The sequence below is a fragment of the Lonchura striata genome, chromosome 37, assembly GCF_050655825.1.
Source record: "Lonchura striata isolate lonStrDom1 chromosome 37, ASM5065582v1, whole genome shotgun sequence".
Classification (NCBI taxonomy): domain Eukaryota; kingdom Metazoa; phylum Chordata; class Aves; order Passeriformes; family Estrildidae; genus Lonchura; species Lonchura striata.
This window is the reverse complement of record NC_140739.1, coordinates 9,020,075-9,041,860: the sequence shown is the minus strand read 5'-3', so window position 1 is coordinate 9,041,860 and position 21,786 is coordinate 9,020,075.

Below are 21,786 nucleotides of genomic sequence, written 5' to 3'. Positions count from 1 at the left end.
TTTGCTCAGGGGAATTTCTCACAGGTGCCTTGTAGTGACTCTTTGTGTCTGTGTGCACACAGGAGTGCCTGTGCTCAGGGAAATGTGGCAGAAATGCTGCTCTCTGAGGGCTTTGATTGCCTTGGATAGCTGAGCCAGTCAGGCCTGGAAGTAAGGTTAAGTCATGTCACCCTGATTCTTAAGATTTTCTAAAGCCTTCTGAGTTTCCATTCTGTTGGAGAACCTTCCCACACAATTTCTGTCAACAACATATTGTTTACAATCTTTTATGGGGCTGGACAAACTTGATGTACTAGTGCTTTGTCCAATGTCTTTGGACAGGTGGTCCATTCACTCTCCAATCCAATGTCACCTTTGGGAAAGTATAAAAGTTGGAGTCAGAGAATAAACTTTTCTCTTTACCTTGAAAATAGCAGGTGGCTCGCATCGTGCTTTCACGTGTCTTATAGCGACAAAGTCACAAGCTGTAAGCAAAGTTAAATGCTGGTAAAAGTTGTTCTTTTGCTAATTTGTGAAGCTTAATAGAAGTTATAAGCAAAGTTGAATATTGTTAAGTGTTATTCCACAGCTCTGTTTAGCTTTTAGGCTGTATTCCTTTTATCCTTGCCCTCACTGTCCTTTCGTCACACACACACACACACACACACACACCCACACACACACACACACACACAAACACACAGAGACACACAGACACCGGGACAGTTCTTGACTCCTTTTTGGTTTGATTGCCTGGATTTTGTTTGGTTTTGTTGTTGCTTTGTTTCCTTGGTGTGCCTGAAGTGTCCAGTCAGGAGCAGAGTGACTCTTGCCAAGGAACTCTGTGGTGCTGTCACTTAATATTAAAGCTGTTTTATGCTACTCCCCTGCTGGGGATTTTTAAAGTGCTCTCAAGCCCTCCTTCATAAGAGGGTGAAGGAGCCCTGGCCAAGCTCTGGCCCTGGGGGCACAGGGATGCTGCTAGGGGGTCCCTGTCTCCCTGTTCCAACTGTGACGGCCCTGAGTCCCTGTCCCCGTGTCAGGCTCTGGGCTTGATCTCCTCGAACATCCTCAGCAGGGGGCTGCAGCGCCAGGGGCAGGGGGACCCAGAGGGACACGGGATGCCACCGGGCACGAGCAGCTTTGGACTTCTCTGGGAGGAACTGTGAGTGGGAGCTGGCTTGAAGTGACCTCCCCAGTAAGGTCACAGAGCCCCTGAGATGTCACACTGCCTCCTGGGATGTCACAGCCCACCCTGAGATCTCACAAATCCCCCTTGTGATGTCACAGAGCCAGTGCTGCTCTATCACTCTGGGATGTCATACAGTTGCGCTGTGATGGCACAGAAGACTCTGGCATCACAAAGTCAGCCCGTGTCACAATCCTTTAGTGCAAGCGGGAATCATGACAGTTCATTTTCCCCATCTCAGAATTAGCAGAAGTAGATAGGCTTATCATGAGAAACCGAATGTGATGAACATGTTAGAAATGCAAGGCTCCAAGTTATTAATTTTTAATTTAATAAAAGTTATTAAGTGTACCAAATATAAACTTTGAGAAAAATGAAAAAAAGACACTATAAAAAAAAGTCAATGTGGAGCCTGGGATTGCCACCGGGTGAGACACAGGTTGGACAGCTGCAGCAGAGGGTCCTCTATGCTTCACACCGACCGTCCTGTCTGACCCATTTTTATACGATTTTCCTTGCCTGAGCCAGAGTCCCCTTTCTTCCTTTTCAAAGTGCATGTATTCATGTGGAGTTCTTTTCTCTGTGGCAAGTTGAACAATACGTGTCCGGAGAGTGATGAACAACCTGTGTTTGCAGTCCCGGAATTCGGATTTGAGATGTACCTCCCTGATGGCTCTGACTATCTCGGTCTCGGATATTTATCGTGTATTTATCGTCCGGGTGTTTCTCGGACAACCTTGATGCATGATCCCTCTCTGGGCTGGCCACTTTCGTTCGCTTGTAAATAAAGTCCTCCCTCTCTCGTCCAGGTGGCTTTGACATGGTGTTGCAATCGCTGTTGCTGGCTTGTGCGATTTAAAAACTTCCTATAAGAGTATAATTTAACAGCACATAACTATAAAAGAGACGACAATTTTATTTGCACAAATTATCCTATAGACATATAACAGTCCTAATGATTCCTTGAGGCCTTGCAGTGTCACAATGTTCTCCATGGTTCCACAGGCCCCACAGTGTCATGTGACTCCTCTGTTCCATGAGTCCTGCAATGTCACAATGGACCTTTGGACCAATGGACCATGGGGCTTTGCAGTGTCACAACGCTCTCCTTTGGCTCCACAGGGTCACAATGGAGCACTGATTACAGGCAGCCTCTCTGTGTTACCCTGGAGCTTTGTTTCCGTGGGGTCTCGCAGTGTCCCAATGGAGCCTTGGCTGGATGGGGCCTCACAGTGTCACAATGATGCCTACATTCCACTGAGGCACACGGCGTCACTAGGGTCCCCTTGCTTCCATGAGGCCCAGCAATGTCACAGTGGTGTCCATGAATCCATGAGGACTCACAGTATCCCAATGGTCTCTTGATCTCACATGGTCCCACAGTGTCCCAATGGTCCCTTGGTCTCACAAGGCCCCACAGTGTCCCAATGGTCACTTCTTCTCACATGGCCCCACAGTGTAACAATGGTCCCTTGGTTCCATGGTTCCTGGTCTGGTGCATTCCCCTTTCCCCTTCTCAGGCCACCCTGCCAGCTGAGAAATGCTCACTGGGCCAGGGCCTTGGCCAGCAGCTCCTGGGCTCAGCTCCTCTGGAGCTCATCACAGACACTGTCTGCTCCAGGCTCAACCCTTCATCCCCTGGGGAGATGCCAAAGCCTCCACAGGGAACATTTCCCTTTGCTCAGGGGAATTTCTCACAGGTGCCTTGTAGTGACTCTTTGTGTCTGTGTGCACACAGGAGTGCCTGTGCTCAGGGAAATGTGGCAGAAATGCTGCTCTCTGAGGGCTTTGATTGCCTTGGATAGCTGAGCCAGTCAGGCCTGGAAGTAAGGTTAAGTCATGTCACCCTGATTCTTAAGATTTTCTAAAGCCTTCTGAGTTTCCATTCTGTTGGAGAACCTTCCCACACAATTTCTGTCAACAACATATTGTTTACAATCTTTTATGGGGCTGGACAAACTTGATGTACTAGTGCTTTGTCCAATGTCTTTGGACAGGTGGTCCATTCACTCTCCAATCCAATGTCACCTTTGGGAAAGTATAAAAGTTGGAGTCAGAGAATAAACTTTTCTCTTTACCTTGAAAATAGCAGGTGGCTCGCATCGTGCTTTCACGTGTCTTATAGCGACAAAGTCACAAGCTGTAAGCAAAGTTAAATGCTGCTAAGAGTTGTTCTTTTGCTAATTTGTGAAGCTTAATAGAAGTTATAAGCAAAGTTGAATATTGTTAAGTGTTATTCCACAGCTCTGTTTAGCTTTTAGGCTGTATTCCTTTTATCCTTGCCCTCACTGTCCTTTCGTCACACACACACACACACACACACACACCCACACACACACACACACACACAAACACACAGAGACACACAGACACCGGGACAGTTCTTGACTCCTTTTTGGTTTGATTGCCTGGATTTTGTTTGGTTTTGTTGTTGCTTTGTTTCCTTGGTGTGCCTGAAGTGTCCAGTCAGGAGCAGAGTGACTCTTGCCAAGGAACTCTGTGGTGCTGTCACTTAATATTAAAGCTGTTTTATGCTACTCCCCTGCTGGGGATTTTTAAAGTGCTCTCAAGCCCTCCTTCATAAGAGGGTGAAGGAGCCCTGGCCAAGCTCTGGCCCTGGGGGCACAGGGATGCTGCTAGGGGGTCCCTGTCTCCCTGTTCCAACTGTGACGGCCCTGAGTCCCTGTCCCCGTGTCAGGCTCTGGGCTTGATCTCCTCGAACATCCTCAGCAGGAGGCTGCAGCGCCAGGGGCAGGGGGACCCAGAGGGACACGGGATGCCACCGGGCACGAGCAGCTTTGGACTTCTCTGGGAGGAACTGTGAGTGGGAGCTGGCTTGAAGTGACCTCCCCAGTAAGGTCACAGAGCCCCTGAGATGTCACACTGCCTCCTGGGATGTCACAGCCCACCCTGAGATCTCACAAATCCCCCTTGTGATGTCACAGAGCCAGTGCTGCTCTAGCACTCTGGGATGTCATACAGTTGCGCTGTGATGGCACAGAAGACTCTGGCATCACAAAGTCAGCCCGTGTCACAATCCTTTAGTGCAAGCGGGAATCATGACAGTTCATTTTCCCCATCTCAGAATTAGCAGAAGTAGATAGGCTTATCATGAGAAACCGAATGTGATGAACATGTTAGAAATGCAAGGCTCCAAGTTATTAATTTTTAATTTAATAAAAGTTATTAAGTGTACCAAATATAAACTTTGAGAAAAATGAAAAAAAGACACTATAAAAAAAAGTCAATGTGGAGCCTGGGATTGCCACCGGGTGAGACACAGGTTTGACAGCTGCAGCAGAGGGTCCTCTATGCTTCACACCGACCGTCCTGTCTGACCCATTTTTATACGATTTTCCTTGCCTGAGCCAGAGTCCCCTTTCTTCCTTTTCAAAGTGCATGTATTCATGTGGAGTTCTTTTCTCTGTGGCAAGTTGAACAATACGTGTCCGGAGAGTGATGAACAACCTGTGTTTGCAGTCCCGGAATTCGGATTTGAGATGTACCTCCCTGATGGCTCTGACTATCTCGGTCTCGGATATTTATCGTGTATTTATCGTCCGGGTGTTTCTCGGACAACCTTGATGCATGATCCCTCTCTGGGCTGGCCACTTTCGTTCGCTTGTAAATAAAGTCCTCCCTCTCTCGTCCAGGTGGCTTTGACATGGTGTTGCAATCGCTGTTGCTGGCTTGTGCGATTTAAAAACTTCCTATAAGAGTATAATTTAACAGCACATAACTATAAAAGAGACGACAATTTTATTTGCACAAATTATCCTATAGACATATAACAGTCCTAATGATTCCTTGAGGCCTTGCAGTGTCACAATGTTCTCCATGGTTCCACAGGCCCCACAGTGTCATGTGACTCCTCTGTTCCATGAGTCCTGCAATGTCACAATGGACCTTTGGACCAATGGACCATGGGGCTTTGCAGTGTCACAACGCTCTCCTTTGGCTCCACAGGGTCACAATGGAGCACTGATTACAGGCAGCCTCTCTGTGTTACCCTGGAGCTTTGTTTCCGTGGGGTCTCGCAGTGTCCCAATGGAGCCTTGGCTGGATGGGGCCTCACAGTGTCACAATGATGCCTACATTCCACTGAGGCACACGGCGTCACTAGGGTCCCCTTGCTTCCATGAGGCCCAGCAATGTCACAGTGGTGTCCATGAATCCATGAGGACTCACAGTATCCCAATGGTCTCTTGATCTCACATGGTCCCACAGTGTCCCAATGGTCCCTTGGTCTCACAAGACCCCACAGTGTCCCAATGGTCACTTCTTCTCACATGGCCCCACAGTGTAACAATGGTCCCTTGGTTCCATGGTTCCTGGTCTGGTGCATTCCCCTTTCCCCTTCTCAGGCCACCCTGCCAGCTGAGAAATGCTCACTGGGCCAGGGCCTTGGCCAGCAGCTCCTGGGCTCAGCTCCTCTGGAGCTCATCACAGACACTGTCTGCTCCAGGCTCAACCCTTCATCCCCTGGGGAGATGCCAAAGCCTCCACAGGGAACATTTCCCTTTGCTCAGGGGAATTTCTCACAGGTGCCTTGTAGTGACTCTTTGTGTCTGTGTGCACACAGGAGTGCCTGTGCTCAGGGAAATGTGGCAGAAATGCTGCTCTCTGAGGGCTTTGATTGCCTTGGATAGCTGAGCCAGTCAGGCCTGGAAGTAAGGTTAAGTCATGTCACCCTGATTCTTAAGATTTTCTAAAGCCTTCTGAGTTTCCATTCTGTTGGAGAACCTTCCCACACAATTTCTGTCAACAACATATTGTTTACAATCTTTTATGGGGCTGGACAAACTTGATGTACTAGTGCTTTGTCCAATGTCTTTGGACAGGTGGTCCATTCACTCTCCAATCCAATGTCACCTTTGGGAAAGTATAAAAGTTGGAGTCAGAGAATAAACTTTTCTCTTTACCTGGAAAATAGCAGGTGGCTCGCGTCGTGCTTTCACGTGTCTTATAGCGACAAAGTCACAAGCTGTAAGCAAAGTTAAATGCTGCTAAGAGTTGTTCTTTTGCTAATTTGTGAAGCTTAATAGAAGTTCTAAGCAAAGTTGAATATTGTTAAGTGTTATTCCACAGCTCTGTTTAGCTTTTAGGCTGTATTCCTTTTATCCTTGCCCTCACTGTCCTTTCGTCACACACACACACACACACACACACACCCACACACACACACACACACACAAACACACAGAGACACACAGACACCGGGACAGTTCTTGACTCCTTTTTGGTTTGATTGCCTGGATTTTGTTTGGTTTTGTTGTTGCTTTGTTTCCTTGGTGTGCCTGAAGTGTCCAGTCAGGAGCAGAGTGACTCTTGCCAAGGAACTCTGTGGTGCTGTCACTTAATATTAAAGCTGTTTTATGCTACTCCCCTGCTGGGGATTTTTAAAGTGCTCTCAAGCCCTCCTTCATAAGAGGGTGAAGGAGCCCTGGCCAAGCTCTGGCCCTGGGGGCACAGGGATGCTGCTAGGGGGTCCCTGTCTCCCTGTTCCAACTGTGACGGCCCTGAGCCCCTGTCCCCGTGTCAGGCTCTGGGCTTGATCTCCTCGAACATCCTCAGCGGGAGGCTGCAGCGCCAGGGGCAGGGGGACCCAGAGGGACACGGGATGCCACCGGGCACGAGCAGCTTTGGACTTCTCTGGGAGGAACTGTGAGTGGGAGCTGGCTTGAAGTGACCTCCCCAGTAAGGTCACAGAGCCCCTGAGATGTCACACTGCCTCCTGGGATGTCACAGCCCACCCTGAGATCTCACAAATCCCCCTTGTGATGTCACAGAGCCAGTGCTGCTCTATCACTCTGGGATGTCATACAGTTGCGCTGTGATGGCACAGAAGACTCTGGCATCACAAAGTCAGCCCGTGTCACAATCCTTTAGTGCAAGCGGGAATCATGACAGTTCATTTTCCCCATCTCAGAATTAGCAGAAGTAGATAGGCTTATCATGAGAAACCGAATGTGATGAACATGTTCGAAATGCAAGGCTCCAAGTTATTAATTTTTAATTTAATAAAAGTTATTAAGTGTACCAAATATAAACTTTGAGAAAAATGAAAAAAAGCCACTATAAAAAAAAGTCAATGTGGAGCCCGGGATTGCCACCGGGTGAGACACAGGTTGGACAGCTGCAGCAGAGGGTCCTCTATGCTTCACACCGACCGTCCTGTCTGACCCATTTTTATACGATTTTCCTTGCCTGAGCCAGAGTCCCCTTTCTTCCTTTTCAAAGTGCATGTATTCATGTGGAGTTCTTTTCTCTGTGGCAAGTTGAACAATACGTGTCCGGAGAGTGATGAACAACCTGTGTTTGCAGTCCCGGAATTCGGATTTGAGATGTACCTCCCTGATGGCTCTGACTATCTCGGTCTCGGATATTTATCGTGTATTTATCGTCCGGGTGTTTCTCGGACAACCTTGATGCATGATCCCTCTCTGGGCTGGCCACTTTCGTTCGCTTGTAAATAAAGTCCTCCCTCTCTCGTCCAGGTGGCTTTGACATGGTGTTGCAATCGCTGTTGCTGGCTTGTGCGATTTAAAAACTTCCTATAAGAGTATAATTTAACAGCACATAACTATAAAAGAGACGACAATTTTATTTGCACAAATTATCCTATAGACATATAACAGTCCTAATGATTCCTTGAGGCCTTGCAGTGTCACAATGTTCTCCATGGTTCCACAGGCCCCACAGTGTCATGTGACTCCTCTGTTCCATGAGTCCTGCAATGTCACAATGGACCTTTGGACCAATGGACCATGGGGCTTTGCAGTGTCACAACGCTCTCCTTTGGCTCCACAGGGTCACAATGGAGCACTGATTACAGGCAGCCTCTCTGTGTTACCCTGGAGCTTTGTTTCCGTGGGGTCTCGCAGTGTCCCAATGGAGCCTTGGCTGGATGGGGCCTCACAGTGTCACAATGATGCCTACATTCCACTGAGGCACACGGCGTCACTAGGGTCCCCTTGCTTCCATGAGGCCCAGCAATGTCACAGTGGTGTCCATGAATCCATGAGGACTCACAGTATCCCAATGGTCTCTTGATCTCACATGGTCCCACAGTGTCCCAATGGTCCCTTGGTCTCACAAGGCCCCACAGTGTCCCAATGGTCACTTCTTCTCACATGGCCCCACAGTGTAACAATGGTCCCTTGGTTCCATGGTTCCTGGTCTGGTGCATTCCCCTTTCCCCTTCTCAGGCCACCCTGCCAGCTGAGAAATGCTCACTGGGCCAGGGCCTTGGCCAGCAGCCCCTGGGCTCAGCTCCTCTGGAGCTCATCACAGACACTGTCTGCTCCAGGCTCAACCCTTCATCCCCTGGGGAGATGCCAAAGTCTCCTCAGGGAACATTTCCCTTTGCTCAGGGGAATTTCTCACAGGTGCCTTGTAGTGACTCTTTGTGTCTGTGTGCACACAGGAGTGCCTGTGCTCAGGGAAATGTGGCAGAAATGCTGCTCTCTGAGGGCTTTGATTGCCTTGGATAGCTGAGCCAGTCAGGCCTGGAAGTAAGGTTAAGTCATGTCACCCTGATTCTTAAGATTTTCTAAAGCCTTCTGAGTTTCCATTCTGTTGGAGAACCTTCCCACACAATTTCTGTCAACAACATATTGTTTACAATCTTTTATGGGGCTGGACAAACTTGATGTACTAGTGCTTTGTCCAATGTCTTTGGACAGGTGGTCCATTCACTCTCCAATCCAATGTCACCTTTGGGAAAGTATAAAAGTTGGAGTCAGAGAATAAACTTTTCTCTTTACCTTGAAAATAGCAGGTGGCTCGCATCGTGCTTTCACGTGTCTTATAGCGACAAAGTCACAAGCTGTAAGCAAAGTTAAATGCTGGTAAAAGTTGTTCTTTTGCTAATTTGTGAAGCTTAATAGAAGTTATAAGCAAAGTTGAATATTGTTAAGTGTTATTCCACAGCTCTGTTTAGCTTTTAGGCTGTATTCCTTTTATCCTTGCCCTCACTGTCCTTTCGTCACACACACACACACACACACACACACCCACACACACACACACACACACAAACACACAGAGACACACAGACACCGGGACAGTTCTTGACTCCTTTTTGGTTTGATTGCCTGGATTTTGTTTGGTTTTGTTGTTGCTTTGTTTCCTTGGTGTGCCTGAAGTGTCCAGTCAGGAGCAGAGTGACTCTTGCCAAGGAACTCTGTGGTGCTGTCACTTAATATTAAAGCTGTTTTATGCTACTCCCCTGCTGGGGATTTTTAAAGTGCTCTCAAGCCCTCCTTCATAAGAGGGTGAAGGAGCCCTGGCCAAGCTCTGGCCCTGGGGGCACAGGGATGCTGCTAGGGGGTCCCTGTCTCCCTGTTCCAACTGTGACGGCCCTGAGTCCCTGTCCCCGTGTCAGGCTCTGGGCTTGATCTCCTCGAACATCCTCAGCAGGGGGCTGCAGCGCCAGGGGCAGGGGGACCCAGAGGGACACGGGATGCCACCGGGCACGAGCAGCTTTGGACTTCTCTGGGAGGAACTGTGAGTGGGAGCTGGCTTGAAGTGACCTCCCCAGTAAGGTCACAGAGCCCCTGAGATGTCACACTGCCTCCTGGGATGTCACAGCCCACCCTGAGATCTCACAAATCCCCCTTGTGATGTCACAGAGCCAGTGCTGCTCTAGCACTCTGGGATGTCATACAGTTGCGCTGTGATGGCACAGAAGACTCTGGCATCACAAAGTCAGCCCGTGTCACAATCCTTTAGTGCAAGCGGGAATCATGACAGTTCATTTTCCCCATCTCAGAATTAGCAGAAGTAGATAGGCTTATCATGAGAAACCGAATGTGATGAACATGTTAGAAATGCAAGGCTCCAAGTTATTAATTTTTAATTTAATAAAAGTTATTAAGTGTACCAAATATAAACTTTGAGAAAAATGAAAAAAAGACACTATAAAAAAAAGTCAATGTGGAGCCTGGGATTGCCACCGGGTGAGACACAGGTTTGACAGCTGCAGCAGAGGGTCCTCTATGCTTCACACCGACCGTCCTGTCTGACCCATTTTTATACGATTTTCCTTGCCTGAGCCAGAGTCCCCTTTCTTCCTTTTCAAAGTGCATGTATTCATGTGGAGTTCTTTTCTCTGTGGCAAGTTGAACAATACGTGTCCGGAGAGTGATGAACAACCTGTGTTTGCAGTCCCGGAATTCGGATTTGAGATGTACCTCCCTGATGGCTCTGACTATCTCGGTCTCGGATATTTATCGTGTATTTATCGTCCGGGTGTTTCTCGGACAACCTTGATGCATGATCCCTCTCTGGGCTGGCCACTTTCGTTCGCTTGTAAATAAAGTCCTCCCTCTCTCGTCCAGGTGGCTTTGACATGGTGTTGCAATCGCTGTTGCTGGCTTGTGCGATTTAAAAACTTCCTATAAGAGTATAATTTAACAGCACATAACTATAAAAGAGACGACAATTTTATTTGCACAAATTATCCTATAGACATATAACAGTCCTAATGATTCCTTGAGGCCTTGCAGTGTCACAATGTTCTCCATGGTTCCACAGGCCCCACAGTGTCATGTGACTCCTCTGTTCCATGAGTCCTGCAATGTCACAATGGACCTTTGGACCAATGGACCATGGGGCTTTGCAGTGTCACAACGCTCTCCTTTGGCTCCACAGGGTCACAATGGAGCACTGATTACAGGCAGCCTCTCTGTGTTACCCTGGAGCTTTGTTTCCGTGGGGTCTCGCAGTGTCCCAATGGAGCCTTGGCTGGATGGGGCCTCACAGTGTCACAATGATGCCTACATTCCACTGAGGCACACGGCGTCACTAGGGTCCCCTTGCTTCCATGAGGCCCAGCAATGTCACAGTGGTGTCCATGAATCCATGAGGACTCACAGTATCCCAATGGTCTCTTGATCTCACATGGTCCCACAGTGTCCCAATGGTCCCTTGGTCTCACAAGGCCCCACAGTGTCCCAATGGTCACTTCTTCTCACATGGCCCCACAGTGTAACAATGGTCCCTTGGTTCCATGGTTCCTGGTCTGGTGCATTCCCCTTTCCCCTTCTCAGGCCACCCTGCCAGCTGAGAAATGCTCACTGGGCCAGGGCCTTGGCCAGCAGCCCCTGGGCTCAGCTCCTCTGGAGCTCATCACAGACACTGTCTGCTCCAGGCTCAACCCTTCATCCCCTGGGGAGATGCCAAAGTCTCCTCAGGGAACATTTCCCTTTGCTCAGGGGAATTTCTCACAGGTGCCTTGTAGTGACTCTTTGTGTCTGTGTGCACACAGGAGTGCCTGTGCTCAGGGAAATGTGGCAGAAATGCTGCTCTCTGAGGGCTTTGATTGCCTTGGATAGCTGAGCCAGTCAGGCCTGGAAGTAAGGTTAAGTCATGTCACCCTGATTCTTAAGATTTTCTAAAGCCTTCTGAGTTTCCATTCTGTTGGAGAACCTTCCCACACAATTTCTGTCAACAACATATTGTTTACAATCTTTTATGGGGCTGGACAAACTTGATGTACTAGTGCTTTGTCCAATGTCTTTGGACAGGTGGTCCATTCACTCTCCAATCCAATGTCACCTTTGGGAAAGTATAAAAGTTGGAGTCAGAGAATAAACTTTTCTCTTTACCTTGAAAATAGCAGGTGGCTCGCATCGTGCTTTCACGTGTCTTATAGCGACAAAGTCACAAGCTGTAAGCAAAGTTAAATGCTGGTAAAAGTTGTTCTTTTGCTAATTTGTGAAGCTTAATAGAAGTTATAAGCAAAGTTGAATATTGTTAAGTGTTATTCCACAGCTCTGTTTAGCTTTTAGGCTGTATTCCTTTTATCCTTGCCCTCACTGTCCTTTCGTCACACACACACACACACACACACACACCCACACACACACACACACACACAAACACACAGAGACACACAGACACCGGGACAGTTCTTGACTCCTTTTTGGTTTGATTGCCTGGATTTTGTTTGGTTTTGTTGTTGCTTTGTTTCCTTGGTGTGCCTGAAGTGTCCAGTCAGGAGCAGAGTGACTCTTGCCAAGGAACTCTGTGGTGCTGTCACTTAATATTAAAGCTGTTTTATGCTACTCCCCTGCTGGGGATTTTTAAAGTGCTCTCAAGCCCTCCTTCATAAGAGGGTGAAGGAGCCCTGGCCAAGCTCTGGCCCTGGGGGCACAGGGATGCTGCTAGGGGGTCCCTGTCTCCCTGTTCCAACTGTGACGGCCCTGAGTCCCTGTCCCCGTGTCAGGCTCTGGGCTTGATCTCCTCGAACATCCTCAGCAGGGGGCTGCAGCGCCAGGGGCAGGGGGACCCAGAGGGACACGGGATGCCACCGGGCACGAGCAGCTTTGGACTTCTCTGGGAGGAACTGTGAGTGGGAGCTGGCTTGAAGTGACCTCCCCAGTAAGGTCACAGAGCCCCTGAGATGTCACACTGCCTCCTGGGATGTCACAGCCCACCCTGAGATCTCACAAATCCCCCTTGTGATGTCACAGAGCCAGTGCTGCTCTAGCACTCTGGGATGTCATACAGTTGCGCTGTGATGGCACAGAAGACTCTGGCATCACAAAGTCAGCCCGTGTCACAATCCTTTAGTGCAAGCGGGAATCATGACAGTTCATTTTCCCCATCTCAGAATTAGCAGAAGTAGATAGGCTTATCATGAGAAACCGAATGTGATGAACATGTTAGAAATGCAAGGCTCCAAGTTATTAATTTTTAATTTAATAAAAGTTATTAAGTGTACCAAATATAAACTTTGAGAAAAATGAAAAAAAGACACTATAAAAAAAAGTCAATGTGGAGCCTGGGATTGCCACCGGGTGAGACACAGGTTTGACAGCTGCAGCAGAGGGTCCTCTATGCTTCACACCGACCGTCCTGTCTGACCCATTTTTATACGATTTTCCTTGCCTGAGCCAGAGTCCCCTTTCTTCCTTTTCAAAGTGCATGTATTCATGTGGAGTTCTTTTCTCTGTGGCAAGTTGAACAATACGTGTCCGGAGAGTGATGAACAACCTGTGTTTGCAGTCCCGGAATTCGGATTTGAGATGTACCTCCCTGATGGCTCTGACTATCTCGGTCTCGGATATTTATCGTGTATTTATCGTCCGGGTGTTTCTCGGATAACCTTGATGCATGATCCCTCTCTGGGCTGGCCACTTTCGTTCGCTTGTAAATAAAGTCCTCCCTCTCTCGTCCAGGTGGCTTTGACATGGTGTTGCAATCGCTGTTGCTGGCTTGTGCGATTTAAAAACTTCCTATAAGAGTATAATTTAACAGCACATAACTATAAAAGAGACGACAATTTTATTTGCACGAATTATCCTATAGACATATAACAGTCCTAATGATTCCTTGAGGCCTTGCAGTGTCACAATGTTCTCCATGGTTCCACAGGCCCCACAGTGTCATGTGACTCCTCTGTTCCATGAGTCCTGCAATGTCACAATGGACCTTTGGACCAATGGACCATGGGGCTTTGCAGTGTCACAACGCTCTCCTTTGGCTCCACAGGGTCACAATGGAGCACTGATTACAGGCAGCCTCTCTGTGTTACCCTGGAGCTTTGTTTCCGTGGGGTCTCGCAGTGTCCCAATGGAGTCTTGGCTGGATGGGGCCTCACAGTGTCACAATGATGCCTACATTCCACTGAGGCACACGGCGTCACTAGGGTCCCCTTGCTTCCATGAGGCCCAGCAATGTCACAGTGGTGTCCATGAATCCATGAGGACTCACAGTATCCCAATGGTCTCTTGATCTCACATGGTCCCACAGTGTCCCAATGGTCCCTTGGTCTCACAAGGCCCCACAGTGTCCCAATGGTCACTTCTTCTCACATGGCCCCACAGTGTAACAATGGTCCCTTGGTTCCATGGTTCCTGGTCTGGTGCATTCCCCTTTCCCCTTCTCAGGCCACCCTGCCAGCTGAGAAATGCTCACTGGGCCAGGGCCTTGGCCAGCAGCTCCTGGGCTCAGCTCCTCTGGAGCTCATCACAGACACTGTCTGCTCCAGGCTCAACCCTTCATCCCCTGGGGAGATGCCAAAGCCTCCACAGGGAACATTTCCCTTTGCTCAGGGGAATTTCTCACAGGTGCCTTGTAGTGACTCTTTGTGTCTGTGTGCACACAGGAGTGCCTGTGCTCAGGGAAATGTGGCAGAAATGCTGCTCTCTGAGGGCTTTGATTGCCTTGGATAGCTGAGCCAGTCAGGCCTGGAAGTAAGGTTAAGTCATGTCACCCTGATTCTTAAGATTTTCTAAAGCCTTCTGCGTTTCCATTCTGTTGGAGAACCTTCCCACACAATTTCTGTCAACAACATATTGTTTACAATCTTTTATGGGGCTGGACAAACTTGATGTACTAGTGCTTTGTCCAATGTCTTTGGACAGGTGGTCCATTCACTCTCCAATCCAATGTCACCTTTGGGAAAGTATAAAAGTTGGAGTCAGAGAATAAACTTTTCTCTTTACCTTGAAAATAGCAGGTGGCTCGCATCGTGCTTTCACGTGTCTTATAGCGACAAAGTCACAAGCTGTAAGCAAAGTTAAATGCTGCTAAGAGTTGTTCTTTTGCTAATTTGTGAAGCTTAATAGAAGTTATAAGCAAAGTTGAATATTGTTAAGTGTTATTCCACAGCTCTGTTTAGCTTTTAGGCTGTATTCCTTTTATCCTTGCCCTCACTGTCCTTTCGTCACACACACACACACACACACACACACACCCACACACACACACACACACACAAACACACAGAGACACACAGACACCGGGACAGTTCTTGACTCCTTTTTGGTTTGATTGCCTGGATTTTGTTTGGTTTTGTTGTTGCTTTGTTTCCTTGGTGTGCCTGAAGTGTCCAGTCAGGAGCAGAGTGACTCTTGCCAAGGAACTCTGTGGTGCTGTCACTTAATATTAAAGCTGTTTTATGCTACTCCCCTGCTGGGGATTTTTAAAGTGCTCTCAAGCCCTCCTTCATAAGAGGGTGAAGGAGCCCTGGCCAAGCTCTGGCCCTGGGGGCACAGGGATGCTGCTAGGGGGTCCCTGTCTCCCTGTTCCAACTGTGACGGCCCTGAGTCCCTGTCCCCGTGTCAGGCTCTGGGCTTGATCTCCTCGAACATCCTCAGCAGGAGGCTGCAGCGCCAGGGGCAGGGGGACCCAGAGGGACACGGGATGCCACCGGGCACGAGCAGCTTTGGACTTCTCTGGGAGGAACTGTGAGTGGGAGCTGGCTTGAAGTGACCTCCCCAGTAAGGTCACAGAGCCCCTGAGATGTCACACTGCCTCCTGGGATGTCACAGCCCACCCTGAGATCTCACAAATCCCCCTTGTGATGTCACAGAGCCAGTGCTGCTCTAGCACTCTGGGATGTCATACAGTTGCGCTGTGATGGCACAGAAGACTCTGGCATCACAAAGTCAGCCCGTGTCACAATCCTTTAGTGCAAGCGGGAATCATGACAGTTCATTTTCCCCATCTCAGAATTAGCAGAAGTAGATAGGCTTATCATGAGAAACCGAATGTGATGAACATGTTAGAAATGCAAGGCTCCAAGTTATTAATTTTTAATTTAATAAAAGTTATTAAGTGTACCAAATATAAACTTTGAGAAAAATGAAAAAAAGACACTATAAAAAAAAGTCAATGTGGAGCCCGGGATTGCCACCAGGTGAGACACAGGTTTGACAGCTGCAGCAGAGGGTCCTCTATGCTTCACACCGACCGTCCTGTCTGACCCATTTTTATACGATTTTCCTTGCCTGAGCCAGAGTCCCCTTTCTTCCTTTTCAAAGTGCATGTATTCATGTGGAGTTCTTTTCTCTGTGGCAAGTTGAACAATACGTGTCCGGAGAGTGATGAACACCTGTGTTTGCAGTCCCGGAATTCGGATTTGAGATGTACCTCCCTGATGGCTCTGACTATCTCGGTCTCGGATATTTATCTTGTATTTATTGTCCGGGTGTTTCTCGGACAACCTTGATGCATGATCCCTCTCTGGGCTGGCCACTTTCGTTCGCTTGTAAATAAAGTCCTCCCTCTCTCGTCCAGGTGGCTTTGACATGGTGTTGCAATCGCTGTTGCTGGCTTGTGCGATTTAAAAACTTCCTATAAGAGTATAATTTAACAGCACATAACTATAAAAGAGACGACAATTTTATTTGCACGAATTATCCTATAGACATATAACAGTCCTAATGATTCCTTGAGGCCTTGCAGTGTCACAATGTTCTCCATGGTTCCACAGGCCCCACAGTGTCATGTGACTCCTCTGTTCCATGAGTCCTGCAATGTCACAATGGACCTTTGGACCAATGGACCATGGGGCTTTGCAGTGTCACAACGCTCTCCTTTGGCTCCACAGGGTCACAATGGAGCACTGATTACAGGCAGCCTCTCTGTGTTACCCTGGAGCTTTGTTTCCGTGGGGTCTCGCAGTGTCCCAATGGAGCCTTGGCTGGATGGGGCCTCACAGTGTCACAATGATGCCTACATTCCACTGAGGCACATGGCGTCACTAGGGTCCCCTTGCTTCCATGAGGCCCAGCAATGTCACAGTGGTGTCCATGAATCCATGAGGACTCACAGTATCCCAATGGTCTCTTGATCTCACATGGTCCCACAGTGTCCCAATGGTCCCTTGGTCTCACAAGGCCCCACAGTGTCCCAATGGTCACTTCTTCTCACATGGCCCCACAGTGTAACAATGGTCCCTTGGTTCCATGGTTCCTGGTCTGGTGCATTCCCCTTTCCCCTTCTCAGGCCACCCTGCCAGCTGAGAAATGCTCACTGGGCCAGGGCCTTGGCCAGCAGCTCCTGGGCTCAGCTCCTCTGGAGCTCATCACAGACACTGTCTGCTCCAGGCTCAACCCTTCATCCCCTGGGGAGATGCCAAAGCCTCCACAGGGAACATTTCCCTTTGCTCAGGGGAATTTCTCACAGGTGCCTTGTAGTGACTCTTTGTGTCTGTGTGCACACAGGAGTGCCTGTGCTCAGGGAAATGTGGCAGAAATGCTGCTCTCTGAGGGCTTTGATTGCCTTGGATAGCTGAGCCAGTCAGGCCTGGAAGTAAGGTTAAGTCATGTCACCCTGATTCTTAAGATTTTCTAAAGCCTTCTGAGTTTCCATTCTGTTGGAGAACCTTCCCACACAATTTCTGTCAACAACATATTGTTTACAATCTTTTATGGGGCTGGACAAACTTGATGTACTAGTGCTTTGTCCAATGTCTTTGGACAGGTGGTCCATTCACTCTCCAATCCAATGTCACCTTTGGGAAAGTATAAAAGTTGGAGTCAGAGAATAAACTTTTCTCTTTACCTTGAAAATAGCAGGTGGCTCGCATCGTGCTTTCACGTGTCTTATAGCGACAAAGTCACAAGCTGTAAGCAAAGTTAAATGCTGCTAAAAGTTGTTCTTTTGCTAATTTGTGAAGCTTAATAGAAGTTATAAGCAAAGTTGAATATTGTTAAGTGTTATTCCACAGCTCTGTTTAGCTTTTAGGCTGTATTCCTTTTATCCTTGCCCTCACTGTCCTTTCGTCACACACACACACACACACACACACAAACACACAGAGACACACAGACACCGGGACAGTTCTTGACTCCTTTTTGGTTTGATTGCCTGGATTTTGTTTGGTTTTGTTGTTGCTTTGTTTCCTTGGTGTGCCTGAAGTGTCCAGTCAGGAGCAGAGTGACTCTTGCCAAGGAACTCTGTGGTGCTGTCACTTAATATTAAAGCTGTTTTATGCTACTCCCCTGCTGGGGATTTTTAAAGTGCTCTCAAGCCCTCCTTCATAAGAGGGTGAAGGAGCCCTGGCCAAGCTCTGGCCCTGGGGGCACAGGGATGCTGCTAGGGGGTCCCTGTCTCCCTGTTCCAACTGTGACGGCCCTGAGTCCCTGTCCCCGTGTCAGGCTCTGGGCTTGATCTCCTCGAACATCCTCAGCAGGGGGCTGCAGCGCCAGGGGCAGGGGGACCCAGAGGGACACGGGATGCCACCGGGCACGAGCAGCTTTGGACTTCTCTGGGAGGAACTGTGAGTGGGAGCTGGCTTGAAGTGACCTCCCCAGTAAGGTCACAGAGCCCCTGAGATGTCACACTGCCTCCTGGGATGTCACAGCCCACCCTGAGATCTCACAAATCCCCCTTGTGATGTCACAGAGCCAGTGCTGCTCTAGCACTCTGGGATGTCATACAGTTGCGCTGTGATGGCACAGAAGACTCTGGCATCACAAAGTCAGCCCGTGTCACAATCCTTTAGTGCAAGCGGGAATCATGACAGTTCATTTTCCCCATCTCAGAATTAGCAGAAGTAGATAGGCTTATCATGAGAAACCGAATGTGATGAACATGTTAGAAATGCAAGGCTCCAAGTTATTAATTTTTAATTTAATAAAAGTTATTAAGTGTACCAAATATAAACTTTGAGAAAAATGAAAAAAAGACACTATAAAAAAAAGTCAATGTGGAGCCTGGGATTGCCACCGGGTGAGACACAGGTTTGACAGCTGCAGCAGAGGGTCCTCTATGCTTCACACCGACCGTCCTGTCTGACCCATTTTTATACGATTTTCCTTGCCTGAGCCAGAGTCCCCTTTCTTCCTTTTCAAAGTGCATGTATTCATGTGGAGTTCTTTTCTCTGTGGCAAGTTGAACAATACGTGTCCGGAGAGTGATGAACAACCTGTGTTTGCAGTCCCGGAATTCGGATTTGAGATGTACCTCCCTGATGGCTCTGACTATCTCGGTCTCGGATATTTATCGTGTATTTATCGTCCGGGTGTTTCTCGGACAACCTTGATGCATGATCCCTCTCTGGGCTGGCCACTTTCGTTCGCTTGTAAATAAAGTCCTCCCTCTCTCGTCCAGGTGGCTTTGACATGGTGTTGCAATCGCTGTTGCTGGCTTGTGCGATTTAAAAACTTCCTATAAGAGTATAATTTAACAGCACATAACTATAAAAGAGACGACAATTTTATTTGCACAAATTATCCTATAGACATATAACAGTCCTAATGATTCCTTGAGGCCTTGCAGTGTCACAATGTTCTCCATGGTTCCACAGGCCCCACAGTGTCATGTGACTCCTCTGTTCCATGAGTCCTGCAATGTCACAATGGACCTTTGGACCAATGGACCATGGGGCTTTGCAGTGTCACAACGCTCTCCTTTGGCTCCACAGGGTCACAATGGAGCACTGATTACAGGCAGCCTCTCTGTGTTACCCTGGAGCTTTGTTTCCGTGGGGTCTCGCAGTGTCCCAATGGAGCCTTGGCTGGATGGGGCCTCACAGTGTCACAATGATGCCTACATTCCACTGAGGCACACGGCGTCACTAGGGTCCCCTTGCTTCCATGAGGCCCAGCAATGTCACAGTGGTGTCCATGAATCCATGAGGACTCACAGTATCCCAATGGTCTCTTGATCTCACATGGTCCCACAGTGTCCCAATGGTCCCTTGGTCTCACAAGGCCCCACAGTGTCCCAATGGTCACTTCTTCTCACATGGCCCCACAGTGTAACAATGGTCCCTTGGTTCCATGGTTCCTGGTCTGGTGCATTCCCCTTTCCCCTTCTCAGGCCACCCTGCCAGCTGAGAAATGCTCACTGGGCCAGGGCCTTGGCCAGCAGCTCCTGGGCTCAGCTCCTCTGGAGCTCATCACAGACACTGTCTGCTCCAGGCTCAACCCTTCATCCCCTGGGGAGATGCCAAAGCCTCCACAGGGAACATTTCCCTTTGCTCAGGGGAATTTCTCACAGGTGCCTTGTAGTGACTCTTTGTGTCTGTGTGCACACAGGAGTGCCTGTGCTCAGGGAAATGTGGCAGAAATGCTGCTCTCTGAGGGCTTTGATTGCCTTGGATAGCTGAGCCAGTCAGGCCTGGAAGTAAGGTTAAGTCATGTCACCCTGATTCTTAAGATTTTCTAAAGCCTTCTGAGTTTCCATTCTGTTGGAGAACCTTCCCACACAATTTCTGTCAACAACATATTGTTTACAATCTTTTATGGGGCTGGACAAACTTGATGTACTAGTGCTTTGTCCAATGTCTTTGGACAGGTGGTCCATTCACTCTCCAATCCAATGTCACCTTTGGGAAAGTATAAAAGTTGGAGTCAGAGAATAAACTTTTCTCTTTACCTTGAAAATAGCAGGTGGCTCGCATCGTGCTTTCACGTGTCTTATAGCGACAAAGTCACAAGCTGTAAGCAAAGTTAAATGCTGGTAAAAGTTGTTCTTTTGCTAATTTGTGAAGCTTAATAGAAGTTATAAGCAAAGTTGAATATTGTTAAGTGTTATTCCACAGCTCTGTTTAGCTTTTAGGCTGTATTCCTTTTATCCTTGCCCTCACTGTCCTTTCGTCACACACACACACACACACACACACACCCACACACACACACACACACACAAACACACAGAGACACACAGACACCGGGACAGTTCTTGACTCCTTTTTGGTTTGATTGCCTGGATTTTGTTTGGTTTTGTTGTTGCTTTGTTTCCTTGGTGTGCCTGAAGTGTCCAGTCAGGAGCAGAGTGACTCTTGCCAAGGAACTCTGTGGTGCTGTCACTTAATATTAAAGCTGTTTTATGCTACTCCCCTGCTGGGGATTTTTAAAGTGCTCTCAAGCCCTCCTTCATAAGAGGGTGAAGGAGCCCTGGCCAAGCTCTGGCCCTGGGGGCACAGGGATGCTGCTAGGGGGTCCCTGTCTCCCTGTTCCAACTGTGACGGCCCTGAGTCCCTGTCCCCGTGTCAGGCTCTGGGCTTGATCTCCTCGAACATCCTCAGCAGGGGGCTGCAGCGCCAGGGGCAGGGGGACCCAGAGGGACACGGGATGCCACCGGGCACGAGCAGCTTTGGACTTCTCTGGGAGGAACTGTGAGTGGGAGCTGGCTTGAAGTGACCTCCCCAGTAAGGTCACAGAGCCCCTGAGATGTCACACTGCCTCCTGGGATGTCACAGCCCACCCTGAGATCTCACAAATCCCCCTTGTGATGTCACAGAGCCAGTGCTGCTCTAGCACTCTGGGATGTCATACAGTTGCGCTGTGATGGCACAGAAGACTCTGGCATCACAAAGTCAGCCCGTGTCACAATCCTTTAGTGCAAGCGGGAATCATGACAGTTCATTTTCCCCATCTCAGAATTAGCAGAAGTAGATAGGCTTATCATGAGAAACCGAATGTGATGAACATGTTAGAAATGCAAGGCTCCAAGTTATTAATTTTTAATTTAATAAAAGTTATTAAGTGTACCAAATATAAACTTTGAGAAAAATGAAAAAAAGACACTATAAAAAAAAGTCAATGTGGAGCCTGGGATTGCCACCGGGTGAGACACAGGTTTGACAGCTGCAGCAGAGGGTCCTCTATGCTTCACACCGACCGTCCTGTCTGACCCATTTTTATACGATTTTCCTTGCCTGAGCCAGAGTCCCCTTTCTTCCTTTTCAAAGTGCATGTATTCATGTGGAGTTCTTTTCTCTGTGGCAAGTTGAACAATACGTGTCCGGAGAGTGATGAACAACCTGTGTTTGCAGTCCCGGAATTCGGATTTGAGATGTACCTCCCTGATGGCTCTGACTATCTCGGTCTCGGATATTTATCGTGTATTTATCGTCCGGGTGTTTCTCGGAC